This window comes from Zalophus californianus, chromosome 1, assembly GCF_009762305.2.
Source record: "Zalophus californianus isolate mZalCal1 chromosome 1, mZalCal1.pri.v2, whole genome shotgun sequence".
NCBI lineage: Eukaryota > Metazoa > Chordata > Mammalia > Carnivora > Otariidae > Zalophus > Zalophus californianus.
The window spans coordinates 153,308,491-153,321,042 of NC_045595.1; the positions used below are offsets into that span (position 1 = coordinate 153,308,491).

The following is a 12,552-nucleotide window of genomic DNA, read 5'->3' on the forward strand; positions in this document are numbered from 1 at the left end:
GAGCGGAGCCACCGCCCCTCCCTGGGCCAGTCCTCAGCTGCCCGCAGCGCGAATCTGCAGTCCCGGCTCCGATGTGGGGACCATGCCGCTGCACCGTCAGCACCAAACAGGACACCGGGCTCAAGCCCCAACACTCCCCTTCCCCCTACCCCCAGAGAGCAGAAAGGGCTAGAAGCTGACTTTTACTAGTAAAGTACAAGGGGGAAGGGCAGAGGGACTGGAGCCCGGGTGGTCAGGTGTCCTACTGCCCCAGGGCCTGGGCTGGCTACACGAAGTGCTGCCGCTGTTGCCGCTACTTGCTGGCCGCCTTGCTGGCAAGGTCCTTGGCCTTCTCTGTTAGCTGCCAGTGCCGTCTCCTTGGCCTTCTCCTTGGCTTCCTTGGCTGTCTCAAGGAGGGTCTTGAAGGGGCCTCCCCTTGCAGCTTGGCCATGTACTCAAAGCCCTTCATAGTCTTGGTCACGTTGCTTTTGAACCGGGCAAGACCAAATTTCTGGACAGCTCTGGAGACACCAAATAAGCTAGAGGAGACCCAGGCTTCCTGGCAGATTTCGGTCCAGCCGCTGTTATCAGAGTTCACACAGTAAACACATGGTTCCTCCACCACCATCAGCTGGGCGTGGTTGATGTTCCAGGTGAAGGTGGTCATGGTCTGGTTCTGCGGGTCCACAATAGAATCCTCCAGGATGTACACCAAGTGAGCAGCATTGGGCAGGAAACAGTCGCTCGGCCCAGCGGGACATCCTGTTGGCCTTGGTCAGGAGACACCGGGACAGGAGTTGCTGGTCAGGGGTCCACCTCCCGTGTGCACCATTGTCTTTCGTCAAGACCTGTTTGCTATAGGGATTCCGGTACCACTTGCCAGAAGGCAGCGAACACTTGGTCCCAGGAACTAGGGAGCACACTCTGGCCCAGGAAATACTTCACCACGGTCCCAGTCCGGGCGGGGCTCAGCACCCACGCAGCATCAGGGGTGCGATGCCCCGGGGAGGGGTGGGCACGCCGAGGCCGAGACCGGGGCTCGGTGGCACGCCAGCCAGGCTCGCAGCTCAGTCACCACTGCTCTGCACCCAAGCAGCCACCGCGGGCCATGAGGAGTCCCCTATCCACATTTTTTTTTTTTTTAAGATTTTATTTCTTTATTTGACAGAGAGAAAGAGACACAGCCAGAGAGGGAACACAAGCAGGGGGAATGGGAGAGGAGAAGCAGACTTCCCGCGGAGCAGGGAGCCCAATGAGGGGCTCGATCCCCCCAGTGCCCTGGGATCATGACCTGAGCTGAAGGCAGACGCCTAACGACTGAACACCCAGGCGCCCCCCCATCCACATTTTTGTTGAGCAATTTAGAACGTTGTTTTTGAAAACCAGCAAAATTATTTATTTTCTTTTTTTTCTGGTCATAGTCAATGCTTATTTATATTTACTAATTTATTGACTTATCTGTTCACTGTTAATTTTCATATCTAATTCTTTATCCAAGACCTCCTTTTCCCCTTTTGCTAAAGTAAACTTCTCAGTGATAGTTTATTCTTTAAAGATATTTTTATCTTGTACTCATGATTTTATGATAGTTTTTGTGGCTATAGAATTCTAGATGGACAGTTATTCCTTCAGAAACTTGAAGCTATTATTACATCAATCTCTGGATTCTAAAAAATTATATTTTCTCACATCTTTAAGTTCTTTTTGTCTTTGATATTCCTCAGAGATCAAGAAAAAGAGTCAGAGACAAGCATAGTGAAATCAGCAGGTGCCAAATCTTACAGGGTGTTATGGGTCAAACTATGGATTTGGACAACTGCCTTAAAGGTATTGAAAGATTTTTAGCAAGATGTCATGTTCTGGATTGAAGTTTTAAATGATCATGCATAATACTTTGTGAGTAATTCATTAAAGAATGGCAAGCTTTTGACTTTTTCCTTAACACTTTCAATATAAAACGTGCCAAATTAATTTTTCTAAATCAAATTAAATCTTGGCTGTAAAATCACTTTCCAAGGTTGGTAAGAAGTATAATGTTGGTTACCTTCTCTTACCTGAGGTTATATGTGGGTCCTGGGGTTCTGTGCCTGCATAAACAGCTCTAGGTTGTACCTGGGAAGCTGCAGAACATGTTTGTCCTCTCCCTTCCTTCCCTTGCTGCCTCACCTGAAGGGGGATCACGCTTACCTGGACTCCTACCACGTCTGCACAGGTCATTAAAAATTGTGTTGACCCATTGGAAGTTCCATTCCTTCTTTGTCAATCTTGTCCTTAGGGTTCTCTAACCAGTGTCAAAGCTAGGACTAATTTCAGAGCATGTGTGCAACTCATAGACTATCCAGGTAAGTTTTGGGTCTTTTTTCTTTTTTTTTTTTCAGGTTGAACTAGACCTTAGAAAACAAAGGACTGTTTCAGATATGCCTTAAAGATATCACTTCTCAACTTTTTCTTTTGAACCTGAAATATTAAACAGTACTTAATTCCTTTCAGATACCAGGGTGAATGGAAAAGGAACACATGGCTTAGGTATTAAGGCCAAAACTATTTTGTTTGGAAGAGTTGGGGAAAAGTACTTTCTGAAAACAACATAGGAAGGTTTTCAGTGTATATTGAGGCTATGGTTATTGCAAGTGTTTTTCCCCCAGCCTGTAGCTTGTCTTTTCATTTACCTAATGGTGTCTTTCAAAGAGCAGACGTTTTAAATTTTTATGAAATCCACTTTAATCATTTTTATTCTTTTATGGTTTACCATTTTTATGTCATCTATAAGAAATCTTTGTTCTCCCAAGGTTATGAAGGTTTTTAGTTACATTTTCTTCCACAAATTTTATCACTTTAGCTTTTGTATTTAGGACTCTGATTCAAGTTACTTTTTGTGTAAGGTAGAAGGTAAACATCATGGTTTACTTTTTCCAAATGGTAAGCAATTCTTTCAATAGCATTTGTTGAAAAAAAACTATCCTTTACTCATTGAATTGTGGTGGTACCTTTGTCAAAAACAATTGGTCATATAGGGGTGGGTTCATGTTGAAACTATCTATCTTTTCCATTGATCTACATATTTATATGCTGATGCTACACTTTCTTAATTACCGTGGTTTTATGGTAAGTCTTGAAAACAGTTCATATAAGTCCTCAAAATTCTTTGTTCTCTTCAAAAATTATTTTGGCTCTCCTAAGTCTATATGTTTCCAAACAGATACTAGAAACCTTTTTGTTAATTTCTACCAAAAAAAATGCTTTCCAGGAATTGATTGAAATTGTAATAAATGTAGATATCATCTTGAAAGGAATTGACAGCTTAACAGTATTTTAGTCTTCTAACCCACTTATTGAGGTCCTTAATTTCTTTCAGCACTGTAGCTTTCATTGTACAGGTCTCGCATATATTTTACTAAATTTATCCCACGATATTTCATGTTTTGGGATGTGATCATAAGTGGTTATTTTTTAAATTTAATTCTCTGATTATTTGTGGCTAGTATATAGAAAACAGCTGGTTTCTGTGAAATGACTTTGTTTTCTGCATTTTTGCCTAACTTAATAGTATTAATAGCTCTTTTTAAAAATCCTTAGCCTTTTCTACATACACGATTATGTTATGTGTGAATAAAGACAGTTTTGCTTCTTTCTTCCTCAGCTTTATGACTTGCATTTTTGTTTTCTTGTTTTACTGATGAGGAGCTCCAATTTGATAGTGAATAGAAATGGTGAGATTGAGCACCAAAATAAGTTGATGACTGTGAAAGTGCTGTTGTATAAAAATGTTAATATCATTTATTATTCCCCGTATATGCCAACAGATATGGTAGCAGTTAATAAATATAGGAGGGATCCTCATGGTATAGCACATATATATGTGTTCCTGAAGAGAATATAATTCAGTTATGATTTTTAAAAAGTTCTAATTTGGTCTGAGCCATTCCTTAGTTTCATAGTTTTGAGTGAATTATTAATACTTCCAAAGATGCAGTTACATGGAGAAAACAGTATTGGCTTCATAACTTGTTTTAGCCGTGACTCTTTCAGATGCAAGTTACAAAAACTCCAGCTCAGCTAGTTCAAGTTAAAAACATAACAAATGCGATTTATTTACTTCTGAAAAAGATTTGTGGCACATCTGGCTTTCAGCCACTCCTCAGATTTGCTCAGCTGATTCTCTCCATGTGGTAGCCAATAGGATTCACAGGGATTCCAGACTGACATATTCCTTCAAGAAAGAGAGAGTGCCTCTTTCTTAATGATTCTGGTAAAAGTCCCAAGAAGTGATGCATGTAGCCAGTAGATGTCATGTAATGACTGACCATTTCTCTGTTGTCTGAGCATCCTGGAAACCAGAGGGCAAATTGAGTCCTGCTTGAACTACTGACCTAAGGGACCAGTAGGCTCCAAAATTTCTTGTCTTTATCTTTCATATCTGCATCACATTCTGATGATCTCTGAAAATTTGATGTTCCTCTTGGTTCCTCTCTGCCTCTCCAGAACACCTTTTCCATCTCTCAGTAACCCAGTCTCCGTAGGCTTGCCACAATAAACAGTAATGGTGCCACAGGGGTGACCAATGGTGCTGGTGATTATATATTGTGGCATAAGTTTTAGATCAATGACTCCAAGCAGAAGGGACTTTTCCTCCAAAATGGGTATAAAACATACATCTCATCACCACAGATCACAAAAAAATGCCTTGTATGGCAAAAGAGGACATAGATGCAATTTTTTTCCAATGTTCATAGGAAAAGGCAGCATTTCCTTCACATTCTTCTTCTGCAGAGCATATTGAAGTGAGGCAAAGCCTTCTGTAAAATAACTTAATAAATATTTAGTCATCAAATGTAACTTTTTAAAAAATATTGATTTATTTGACAGAGAGAGAGAGTGCATGAGCACGAGCAGGGGAAGTGGCAGGCAGAGGGAGAAGCAGGCTCCCCACTGAGCAAGGAGCTGAACATGGGGCTCGATCCCAGGACCCTGAGATCATGACCTAAGCCGAAGTCAGAGGCGTAACCAACTGAGCCACCCAGGTACCCCTCAAATGTTACTTTTTAAGTATCAAAGAGATAAGTGGTAACTGGAGCTCAGAATTAAGGAAGGGACTGCTGTAGACTGTCATACAAGGGAGCATTCCAGCTGGACCATGCTGGTCCCTCAGCTATACTATTTAAGAGTCATTCCCAGTTTCTTAATGCAGAGAAGAGAAATAACTTCAGAAAGCATTATACACTCCTATTCTTCCTGTATGTGAGGAATTGTATAGTTTTCATTTCAGATTATTGATTCAGGCATTTTCAGCAAATCTCTTGTCTCCCTGAATCTCTGAGTTAAAAAAAAAAAAAAGCACTCTTATTGTTCTTATATATAAATATCTGGACTACATTTGATATTCAGAGAGGAGATTCTGGTGTTCTGAGTAGGCAAAACCAGAAAAGCAGCATTATTTTCAGCATTCCTACATGTATTATTTCTTCTTGGTTGCTTTTGAATGATTCTGCCTCTGTTTCTCTATAACAGTAATAGTGGGTACAGCAGGGTATACCCTAGTGTTTTGTTCTCCCAGAATTTTCTTCACATAGTCGAATTTTCTTCTTTCTCAAGCAAGGTATATGAAACAGAATAAAAATAAATAAATAAGGAAAAATAAAGGTGACATGACAATTTACGCTCAGAAATGGTGGGTCAGTGCAAATCTGGATTTCTTAGCTGGATAGATGACCTCATTACTAAGAGTTGTTTATATGAGCCATCAATTTTAACCTTGCAGATACATCTTGACTTTGAAACCCAAACAAGACAGACTGAGTTATCTCAGTTGCCTTCCAAACATCCCTACTTCCATGTCAGAGTTTAAGACAAAGGAAGCAAAGCTTTCTCCAGTTGCCACTACTTACTTAACTATGACACTGACCAGGAAACAGTTTTTAGAAGAGTTGGTTAATTTTCATTAGAATTAACATGAGGATTTTTCCTAGGGTCCCACAATTCCATGATGTCTTTTAAAATTATCTGGTCTGTTAGGGTACCCCATACTCTGTTCCCTCTCTTATTTTAAACTCACATTCTAAAGGCTTGACCTTCTCATCAATATGGACAAGAGTGTCAGGGATTTAAGTGCTCTAGCTATGAGGATGTACTGAGTCATAGACAGTGAAATACTCTTCCTTCCTCTACGTGGCTTTAGGTAATTTATGGAACAAATTTTTTCTTTTGCCCCTTATTTTTAAATTTATTTCATTTTTATCCAGTCATTTCTATAAGCAATTTAAAATTGTATTTTTTAATAAAGAATGAAGGGGAGTAAGTCGGAGGGGGAGGCAAACCATGAGAGACAATGGACTCTGAAAAACAAACTGAAGGTTCTAGAGGGGAGGGGGGGGGGGGGGGTTAGCCTGGTGATGGGTATTAAGGAGGGCACGTTCTGCGTGGAACACTGGGTGTTATGCACAAACAACGAATCATGGAACACTACATCAAGAACTAATGATATAATGTATGGTGATTAACATAACAATAAAAAATTTAAAAAAAGAATATAAAAAAATCTAAAGTCACTTGATAATTTTGAGTCTAAGTTTTCCTAGTATGTAAAATTAAGATCTAAAAGTATCTGACTTAGTAACAAGTTGGTATAGTAAGTGCATTGTAAACCAATCGCTTGGAAGTGGGAATGTTTTTTCTTTATGCCATAGTGGTGCTTAGGTTCTAAAACCAGTATACAAAATTGTATTTAACCTTTGATTTATCTGAAATATAACTATAGAACTAAACTTTATATGTAAAAATGTTTTCTGAGAAAAAAAATTCCCTGGGTTCTAATTTAAGATGGCAGGAACACTTCTCATCCACAGTGCAAATGGAAGTGACTCACTTGTTTCTCCTTAACCATGTATTTGGTGGGTCGTAGTAGGATCAGAGGAGTCCCCCAAGAAGAAATTATGAGTTGTATTTATGATCACAATAAATGCACAGACAGAATTAAAATCGACAACTTTCCCTGGGAAACTCTGCCAGGTGCTTCCCCAATACAGATTCGCTTGAATCTGGCTCTTGTTTATACACTCCTCACTGGTGGGTGGGTGGATCAAGGAACTTTGTGCTTAGTCCGCTGGTAGTTTTTATAACCATATTTAATAGTTTATGTATTTCTCCTAGTATACTGAACATTTTAGAGCAAGACTATATTCAGTTAACAATGGTATCCACAGTTCCTACAGAATCTGGCACAGAGAAATGCAAAATAAGTCTTAGATAATCAATGAACTGGAAATGGAGAGGAACGTAGAAGGAAGATTATGAGATTGACAGTTGAAGAATTTCAGTGATAAAGCTCATGAAGCTCAGGAACTACAAGGCATGAGGGCCATGGGAAATTTATTTGTCCTCAACTATCTGCTTGTTTGTCCCCCCTCCTTTCTGTGACCACTCTTGCTCATCTTTATAACATGTAAGTTTCCTTCCCAGCAGAATAGAATGACACAGTTACCATTCAAGTTTCTATGCCTGAAGCTATCACAGACATTTTGAGAAAACTTTCTTATATATGTTTATTCTTTAAGGTTTCTATTTAGATTATGAAGGGCAAAACTATTCTGTACATTCACTCTGAATCTCTCTATACAGTAAAGACAGATAGAAGATTCATTTGCATTTCAGTGAGAAACTCTAGACCAGCCTTTCTGGGCATTTCTTGCAGGAGCTGGATTAGGGCTGATGGTTCAAAAGTGAAATAAAGTAGAATCTGGAGGGAGATGAGCAGTAAGGTTAGGACTCAGATACAAATAGAATAGCATTCTTTAGTTCAAGTGTGTGTGTGTGTGTGTGTGTGTGTGTGTGTGTGTGTGTTTGTAGGCAAGGACTGTGGAAGATGAAAAAAATGATCACATTGTTAGAAAATATCCCAGGTAGAGCCAAAGCATAAGGAAGAGGAATAGCATGGCCAGTGTAAGTAGAGCAGACTATTGTTACTGGAATATAGTTTTGGAGGAAAGAACTCATGAGAAAAGAAACCATAGTGATAGGCAGACATCAGTTCATGGAGTGTCTTCTATGTCACAATGAATAGCTTGAATATTATATTGCAGAAGTTTTAAGGAGGGGGTAAATAGATTAGTTGGGTGGCAGTGTTAGATATGGACCTGAAGGGAAAAGGAATAGCAGTCAGGGGAGTTGTTCAATACTTAAGTTAGAACAGTGATAACAAAGATGGAGATGGTATGAGGGGCGCCTGGGTGGTACAGCTGGTTAAGCCTCCAACTCTTGGTTTCACTCAGGTCTTGATCTCAGAGTCATGGTATTGAGCCCTGCATAGGGCTCTGCACTCAGTGCAGAGTCTATCTGAGAGCCTAGCTCCCCTCCCCCTGTCTCTCCCCCAACCCCCCCCACAGGAGTGCTCACTCTCTCTCTCAAAAAAAGAAAAAAAAATGAATGAATAAATCTTAAAAAAAATGATGGGGAAGGTAAGAGTTGGATTGGTGTATTATTTAGAAGATAAAATCTGTATAATTTAATGACTGGGTTTGGTGAGCCAAGGGAGGGGTTATCTCTTCATGTGGTAGTGACTGACAATGTATATTATAAGGAGGGAGGAGATAACTTCCTTTCAGATCCCTGGAAGGAATGTCATTGTTATCACCCATTGAGATTCAGGTCCTTTTTTTTTTTTTTTAATTGAGAAAAGTTAGCAACTGTCCTTTTTAAAATATGTTTTCAGTGGTTGTTTTTGGAGTGTGCCCAGGGCAAAATTATGTACTTGATGTATTGGCCAGTATTTAACATGGAATACATCAATATTTCCAATCACGATAAATATGCTTATAAAGACAAGTTCAATGCTTATCTTAATTGGCTAACATATAATCAGGCTCATGGTGCTGTTTAATCCATTAGCATTAACAAGGTGGAGGTAGGTTTTATCAATACTGGCACTTGTTCGGATCCCTAGGCCAAGGAAATTAAGAATTTACAGTCACAACTAACACTTCTTCACTAACAGCAGTGTTAACCCTCGTTGTTTCAAACTCAACAACTCTTGTATCATACTGTAAAATACTTCATTATGTTAGTAGTCTAGGGCTTCACTACTCAATGTGGTCTGTGGACACTAGCTTCTGTATCAACTGGGAGCTTGTTAAAAATCTGGAATCCCAGGCCCCACTAGAGACCTACCAAATCAGAACCTGCATTTTAGCATGATTTTCAGATGATTCATCTGGACATTAAAATTTGAGAAGCACTTATCTAAGTGCTTGTCTTAGGTTTGTCTAAGTTTAAAAATTATATGGGGGACTTCCAGCTTCTGGTTAGGGCAGAGGATCTTGAATCAGAATAACCCTCCCACTGAAAACAATGGTAAACTTTGGAAAACTGTTTTAAGGCATTGGAGATCAAGCACAGAGAAATACTAAAGCGGTTGGGCTCCACACAGAGCAAGACCTGTGCTGATAGAACTTTGCTCTAAGGGTGCTACCTGGTCAACACAGTATGCTGGCAGATCAAAGTCAAACAGAAAATAAGAATCCTACTGACCTAAGGAGTAAGAGGTCAGAGTTCAGGGATGCCATTATGGCCAGAAATTGAGAAAAATACAACAAAATAGGGAACGACAGAAGGAGAACGCCAAATCTTAATATAAGCCATCCTCAAATCCTTGGCTGATTTCTTTCTTTTCTTAAAGATTTTATTTATTTGTCAGAGAGAGAGAGCGAGAGAGAGAGAGCACAAGCAGGGGAAGTGGCAGGCAGAGGGAGAAGCAGGCTCCCTGAGTTGGGAGCCCGATGCGGGGCTCGATCCCAGGACCCTGAGATCATGACCTAAGCCAAAGGCAGACACTTAACGACTGAGCCACCCAGGCGTCCTCCTTGGATCAGTTGTTGAAATTCTAGGTAGCCAGAGGGAAAATAGTAAGTGAAAGGCTAGAGGAACCTGATAGAGATTTTAGCTGCAGACACAAGGGAGACAGAATTTATTAATAGTTTCTATTGGTTTTTATTTTATGAATTTTTCTTATCTTATTGCCCTCCTTCTACTTACTTTGGTATTATATTGCTCTACTTTTGTAGTTTCTTAAGTAGGTCACTGATTTGCTACCTTTCTTCTTTTCTAATATAATCATGAAAGATTAAGAAATTCCCTGTAAGATGTACTTTAGTTGCATCCCAACAAGTTTTGTTATGTTATAATCTCCTTATCATTTAGTTTGGACCATTTTCTAATTTGGCTGTAATTTATTCTTTGGACCATAGAAAATTTAGATGGGTGTCATTCAATTTCTGAAGGGATTTCCCTAGATAGAATCTTACTGCTATTGATCTCAAATTTAATATTGTTGTGGTAGTACAACATGATCTATATGATATTGGCTCATTTATATTTATAAAGACTTGTGTTGTGGCCCAGGATATGATCCATCTTGATAAATGTACCATGTCCACTTAAAAAGAATGTATATTTTGAAGTTGATAATTACATTGTTGTATAAATGTAAACTCAATCAAAATAATCTACAGTGTTTCCTTGATCTTCTATGTATTTACTGATATTTGTCTAGTATCCCATCAGTTGATGAGAAAAGGGTGTTAAAATTTCTGCTTCTGATTGTGGAATTAACCAGTCTCCTTTTAATTCTGTCAATTTTTGATTCATGTAATTTGAGGCTGTTATTTTTTATTTCAAGTTTTTATTTAAATTCTGGTTAGTTAACATATATGGTAAAATTGGTTTCAGGTGTAAAACTTAGTGATTCATCACTTACGTATAACACCAATTTGAAGCTGTTATAAGGTGCATCTGTATTTCTGATTATTATGTCTCCCTGATGAATTAGTTCTTTAATAGTTATTCTTTTCTATCTCTGGTAATACTATTTGTCTAAAAGTCTGTTTTATCTTATATAAATATAGTTGCTCCGGCCTTGTTATAATTGCTGTTTGTATACTGTATGTATGTCCTATCCATTTTCTTTCAACCCTGTCTGTGCATTATTTTTAAGTGTATCTATCTAGAGAGCATACAGGTAGGTTTCTTTCTTGTCAATTGTGATAACTTCTGCCTTCTGATTAGTTTTGTCCAGTAACACTTAAGGTAATTAATGATTATTTTTTTAGGCACAGTTTTTTTTTTTTTTAATTTCATCATGAGAAGTGTACTCTTTAATCCCCATCCCCTGTTTCACCCATTCCCTCCACCTACCTCCCCTCTGGATACTAGCCCTTTATCAAATATGCATTTGCAAATATCTTCTCCCAATGACTTTTATGTTATTACCATTTTATTATTTGTTTCTGTTCATCTCTCTTTTTTAAATCATCCCTTTCTACCTCCTTTCAGATCAATGCGATATATTTAGAATTTCATTTTAATTTATCTACTGGCTTTTTAGCTATACTTCTGAATATTTTCTAGCAGTAGCTCTGTGGATTAAATATACATCTTTAACTTTTTATAGTCTACTTTGTATTATATTGTACTGCTCCATGTAAAATGTAGACACCCTGGGACTGTAGAGATCTATTTACCCCATCCCACCAACATTTCTGCCTATCATACATATTATATCATGTACATTGTAAAGTGCACACAGAAGCGCAACTTTTGCTTTAGTCATATATATTTTAAACAAATAAAGAGGAAAAAAACTTTAATGTTTGTATGTATTTACCATTCCAGTGCTCTTCATTCCTTCTTGGACATCTGAGTTTTTATTTGGAATCATTCTCATTCATTTTGAACAATTTCACTAAGCGTTTTTTGTAACACATGTTTGACAAATTCTCTTATTTTTTCCATTATTTGAAACTGCAATACATTGATCTCTTTTCCAGCACTTTTAAAGCTGTAAATCCCATTGTCTCTAGCCTCCATAATTTCTGATAAGTTAACAGTTACGTAAATTGTTTTCCTCCTGAATAAAATGTGCCATCTTCCCCTGCTGTTTTCAAGTTGTTCTCTTTATCTTTTGTCTCAACAGTTTAACTATATGCCTAAATATGGTTTTATTCATATTTATCTGACTTGAGGCTTCCTAAGCTTCTTCAAACTATAAATTTATATCTTTTATCAAAGTGGGAACATTTTGGCATTTTTCTCAAATATTTTTCTGCCTTGTTCTCCATTTCCTCTGATATTGTAATCTATTTATTTCAATTTATTGATCTATTTTCAGCTTCACTGACTTTTTCCTCTTAATTTTTAGTCTGTTCTTAAGTCCACCCAGTGACTTTTTCATTCAGAAATTGTATTTTTCAGTTCTGGAACTTCCTTTTTTTTCCTTTTTCATATTTTCTATTTCTCTGTTGGGCTTTCTCTTTTTTCCTTCATTATGAGCATATTCTCCCATCTCTCTCTGAGTATAGTTAGGAGAGCTGCTTTGAAGTCCTTGGTTACTATCTCTGACATTTTGGTTATTTTAACATTACCCTTCAGTGATTATTTTTCCATTTTAAAATGGGTTGCATTTTGCTGCTTGTTAAATTTCAAGTAATTTTGGATTATATCCTGGACATTGTGAATGTCATGTTATGGTGACCTGGATTCTGTTATATAACTGAAAGGAGTATGTGTATTTTTGTTTTAGCAGACAGT

At 38.2% G+C, this 12,552-nt stretch overlaps 1 pseudogene; it reads right to left on the reverse strand.

The window, feature by feature from the left end:
- Positions 1-265: 265 nt before the first annotated feature.
- The window catches only part of LOC113918141, a 31,878-nt pseudogene continuing 19,591 nt past the window's right edge, over positions 266-12,552 (reverse strand).